This window comes from Diadema antillarum, unplaced genomic scaffold (genome assembly GCF_040938485.1).
Source record: "Diadema antillarum isolate AM-2024a unplaced genomic scaffold, OU_Dant_1.0 scf00000039, whole genome shotgun sequence".
NCBI classification, from domain to species: Eukaryota; Metazoa; Echinodermata; class Echinoidea; order Diadematoida; family Diadematidae; genus Diadema; species Diadema antillarum.
The window spans coordinates 1,495,892-1,501,891 of record NW_027270928.1 but is presented as its reverse complement, the minus strand read 5'-3'; positions in this window follow the sequence as shown (position 1 = coordinate 1,501,891).

Here is a 6,000-nt window from a genome sequence, read left to right as displayed (position 1 = left end):
TAATTTGTGTACAACCTGTCAATAACTCCAACAGTGATTTTAAAAATGTTCAAGATATGACATGTAATGCATGTGTGTAAGTCTGTTGTACCACAAAACATTATATCATATAAAATGTTCGCAACAAAGCCTAAGATATAAGAGATATCTGTATTTTTCTCACTAAACCGTAACTGTAGACGATTTAGTCTGAAAACATTTTTATTATTACTATTGTTCACATTTTGTATATTCAACAACACTTAACGTCGATTTTACAGATTCAAATTTTTACAGTGGTTGTTTCTATCCCTAACTTACATTTTAGAACTATTTTAAAGCACTAATACTGTTTTTTGGTTTCATCTGCAAATGGTAAATTATGCCTTTAATTGGAAATTATAGTTTACTAGATCTACATAGATTATGTTTCATTTTCTCATGAAAATTTGATAGGTCTTCAATTAAATACACTTAAACTTTGAAATTTTAAAATGAACTGATGGTTTCAACGAAATGAATTATCATATGATATTTCGAGAATCACATTATGCATTTTAATACCTCACAATTTCAATCTTTGAATTCACCATTCCTATTAACTAACACTGATAACTGTTTTTTTTTTCTTCAAGTGGGAATTATGTGTCATGTCGACTTTTTTAAGAATCTCATGTGCCTCTTGTGATGTTGACATCTGGATAGGAGTCAAATACAGACTTAGAGCCAGCGATTCCATTAGACCTTGGCGAAGCTGTGGTATCTACACTCAGCAAAAAAAAAAAAAAAAAAAAAGAGAAGAAAGTAAACACTTTTTCCACTTAATATTTTTTATAGAAGGTTTTGATAAAAATCAATGTGTCATATACCATATCAAAGATCACTTAATTGGCTATCAATCTGGTAGGTTTATGCAAAAGGAAACTTTACGCATGACTGAACACATTCGTTTTGTCCTCCAAGGCAGAAAAGTAAAAATTGCAGAATTGGACATATCAAAATTCATTTGCAAATGACCTCCAAGATAGCAAATGATAACCAAAGACCAATTTAACACAATGAGAGACATGAATGAAACAACAGAAATAAGTTTCCGTTCCCTTGTTTCCTTTTTATATTCAAAACAAAAACATAGTGGGGAAACCGAAGGTGGAACATAGGCATTATCCATCAATTCAAACTTTAAATGACATAGGGAGTAAGCCGTAAAGGTGATAAAGTCGACAGAATTTCTTCATTTTACCCTTTAACTAAGGAATTCAAGAATGCACGAGACAAATTCAGGAACCAAATATTATTTCAAATTGTCTTAATTTGGAATAACGTTTTAGATTTAACTTTCTTTGTTACCATAATTTCTCTCTTATGTCTTTTGACTGCGGATTTGACAGAAAATTCTTCATTTTCCTCCACTATTTTTTGCCTTTCTTTATCTTTGGAGGGTTACAGAGACATTATTGAGATCATATGTTGATTTTTGCAAATTAATTTGCATTTCTATTGTGTTGAATTTGTCTGTTGTTCTCATTATTATATGGAAGAGCAAATACGGTTGAATAACAACTTGTCCTTTTTGCAATGTTTACTTTTGTGCCTTAGAAGAGAAAAACGAATGTGTTCACTCATACGTAAAGTTTTCATTTTCATTGACCTATTGGATTGATAGCCAATTAAATATGCCTTTAACATGGTCTATAAAACACCTTTTTCAGCCAGATAGTCTATGAGAAGGATAAACTTGAAAAAGGTGTTTACTTTCTTTATTTGCTGAGTGTATATTTGGTTTTGGTTTCTTTATTCCTGCAAATCGTGATTGTTAACGTCTCAACAAGTTTACCAATGTAAAGTCAGGTTTGAACTGTTCTTTAAATGGGACTTATGTGAAATGTCGAGCTTTTTAAGAACCTCATGTGCCTCTTGTGATGATGACATCTATTCAATTCAATTCAATTCAATTCAATTTTATTTCCATTTCCATTGAATAAACAGAAAAAATATATACAATACGTTTACAGAACAAATTTATAACAATTTCAAAGAAAACGTACAAGTGGTCACGAGTAACAACAGAATTTCGTTTCTAAGGTATATACCTAATACAAAGATTAGAATGGAAATGGAGGGTCCCACTTAAAAAGCAAAGCTTGTAGGGTATGGGACCCTCAAAAAATACGTACACAAAGTCAAAGAAACCAATGTCAACTGACATGAAACTAACTTAGGAAGGGGAAAAAAGAAGAGGAAAAAAAAAGAACAAAAAAGTGGGAAATGAGACTATGGTACAACACGAGCTATCTAGATAGGAGTCAAATGCAGACTTAGAGCCAGCGACTCTAGAAGACCTTGGCGAAGCTTTGGTATTTATATTTGGTTTTTGTTTCTTTATTCCTGACAGATTGCGATTGTTAACGTCTCAACGAGAGTTTTTTGCCCCTCTTTTCATGAACGGCCAGGAAAGCATGCCGATGTGTCATGAGGTCGGGAGACTTCACTCATCCCAAAAATAATACAGATTCAAAAAGCATCTCCCGACATTGCAAAACTCAGCACCACTGCAAAACGGGTTCCCCGAACCCTCTTATCGCGGGCTAGATGAGTCGGAAGGGGGGGGGGGGGGTGAGGAGGGTAGTTATAAACGTTATCCAAGATTGTCATGGGTGTCAAAGTCATTATTACGTTCAATTATTACGTTCAATTAATCATAAAAATTATTTATATTATTTATATTATGTAAGTAAGGCTTAAAAAAACACAGCAATCCCGTGATAAGCATACTGCATATAAAAATGCTCTCACTATAGTATTGCGTAAAGAAAAAAGGAATTATTATATGAGAAAATTAGATTTGTTTAAAAATGATATGCGTAATACTTTCATAGTCCCCTTATAGGTTACCGAACTCATTCGGTGGAGACAAAAACCAACTGCACTTACAATTTGTATTTGTGATGATTGTGGAGGAGCAGAAAGTTACCAAAATGTGCCGTCAATGTCCTGCACATTTTGGTAAATTTACCAAAATGTGCAGGTATAAAAATGTGCCGTAACATGTTATGGCACATTTTGGTAACTGAGTTATGCTGAGTGGAGGGGTAGGTGCATTCCAATGTCTTTTGTTAAACATTTTAGTACTTAATTGCAATGATTGATAGATGAGATCATCTGAGGAATATTGGTTTGGAAGGATTTTTTGTGGGCGTTCCCAAGTAATCTGAAGAAAAATAGAAGAAAAAATCGGTAAAAATATATGGAATGTTTCTAGATATTCGTTTCACCGGAAAAGTGATGTTGATTGTATCATAAATCAACACAAATCAACATGCCTTTGGATTTCAGGGGGCCTTTAAATGTCGTTGGTAACTCATTCGCATACAATATGATTTACATTAAAAAAGAATTTAAAAAAAATCACCTTTAAAAGCACCGTGATGGGAAATGTAAGAAGCATGTTCGAATGTTTTAATGTTTCCTGCAAATCTTATTCATTTCTATTGGGAAAGATACTGGAAGAAAGAGCAGTCCCGCTTCGTGGGAATGTCAAGGTTATATAACAATGGGGAGGGAAGATCTCGCTCTGAATCACAAAGAATGTCTGTGTTGGATGTGGTGAGAGGAACAAAGACTCGCGCTCCGATGAGCAGACAAACACATGAATATATTCTATTCTCGTCTTCATTCCATCGACATGATTATATGAAAAGCATTTAATTGATTTTCATCAGTCGACCGTGCATTCGGTAGACCTACTTATGGCAGTCTGGCACCCTGTACCTCTTTTAACTGGCATTGTCACTCAGACACATTCTCAATATGCATGTTATCATAATATCATGCACAGGGGTAGAATGTACCCGACCACCATCACGATCAATAGTTTATCACATTATTCTTTAGTGCCATTTGGGCTTTGCTAAGTACAAGAAGATGTCAGAGGTCACTTTACGAAGCTCTGATGAAGCAGCACTTACTTTTCTCTTTTGTTATTTTTTTTTCGTTCATGTATCAGAAGGAAACAAAATCCAAATCCACAATCTCAGGATAATTCTCTGCAATCTATGTAATAATATGCCACACGACAGGCATAATGTAACACACACACACACACACACACACACACACACACACACAAGCATATTATGTGTGTGTGTGTGTTGTGTGTGTGAATGTGTGTGCGTTGTGTGTATGTGTGTGTGCGTGTGTTTTTAAAGGTGAATGTGTGTGCAGGGGGTGTGGATGTGTGTTTACAAGTGGATGTGTGTGTGTGTGTGTGTGTTAAGTGGATGTGTGTGCAGGGTGGGTGTGTGAATGGGTGGGTGGATGAAAGGTGGATGAGATGACAGCTGGATGAGAGGGAGTGTGTCTGTCTCGGGTAAGGAGGTGGATGTGGTGTAGAGGGTGGGGAGGTGGTTTAGATATGAGAAGGACTTTTTTTTTGGGGGGGGGGTTAAAGTTTAAAGTTATGAGTAGTTGAGGGTTGGGTATGGTGGAAAGGTGGGAATGAGGGTGGTTTGTGTTGTTGTTGTTGTTGTCATTGTTCTTTTAATATAATAGAAATTTCATTTCCTGTTTTTCTAGTGTTTGACTAAATTGCTTACAATTGCATATGAATTTTTCTTGTTTGTTTTGTAGTTAAAAAGGAATGATCGGATAATTCATTCTATTTTCTTCCTTCTGTTTGATTTCTGCCTTAAAATGAATTGAATGATTATTCTTGTTTTATGGATTATGGATTATGTCTCATAACTGTAGGAATATTTACATGAATTATGACAGATGTTATGTAGAATGTGTGTATTCTTTTTTTGAATTGTTATATTCTCAAAGGAAATGGAATTAATAAAAAGATCACTGAAAACAAAAAAAGTGTGTGTGTGTGCGTGTGTGAGTGCATGTGTGTATGCAGAGAAAAAGAAAACGATCATAAAAACATGGTTTGTTTTCTTAAAATACCCTCTATGTGTACCGTGAAATTTGAATTATTTACTCTCGAATATTTATAAACCACGCGTTTGACGAGTGAAAATATCCCTTTATAAGGTTCTACAAGTATATAGTGTGTTCAAATGCATTGGTAACATTAAGAAAATGTATCAATAAATGTTTAAATTCAAACATATTACTATAAACAGCATTTATTATTATCAGTATCATATACATGACTTTGCCAATACAAAAAAGTGGCAAATGATTGAGGTCGATAATGTGAGAGTCGGATACCTCCTAATTGGCGAGACAATTTCCATTTCTTTATGCAACACCCCCCCCCCCCCCCCGCCATCACCCCCGAAAAAAAAGAACAAATACAAATAAGCGTGTGTGTATAATTTCCTCAAATTTAAAACAGCTTCACTCCCCCCCCCCCTTTTTTTTTTTGGTCTTTGTAGAATTTTATCAAGTTGAAATACGACAAAACATTCCCTCTGACTTCCGAACAGACACATACTTTGTGATATATCCTTGTTTAGGGAGATACGTTGTCTGACACAACAATATGCCTATTGCAGCTGACGCACCGTGAAATTTTTAATGAGCCAAGAGAAATGTGCAGTCACGTTAACTTATCCCATGGGTCTGGCAAGTAGGTCTAAAATTAGGACACTCATTAGATAGACTGAATGGACACACATAATATGTGTGTGTGTGTGTGTGTGTGTGTGTGTGTATGTGTGTGCTGTCAAACTTGTCTGTATGACTGCTCAGCAGGGGGAGCAGAAAGTTCACAGACAAATTGTACACATTTTGATTATATATATATATATATACACTCAGCAAAAAAAGTAAGTTCCCCCTAGCATTTGTGGATATATCTCAAAAAGTATTCAACCGATTTTCATAATTCAAACGGAAATGGATAAAGAATTTTATTACTCATAACATGAGTGGAAAATCATTGCCACCAGATATCATTATTGGTGTGAAAAAAAAATGCATTTTATGTCAAAATGCATGGAAACAAAAGTTGCACTTTAGTGATTTGCAATGACTTTTACACAAATAATCAAACAATCACTCATGATTCTG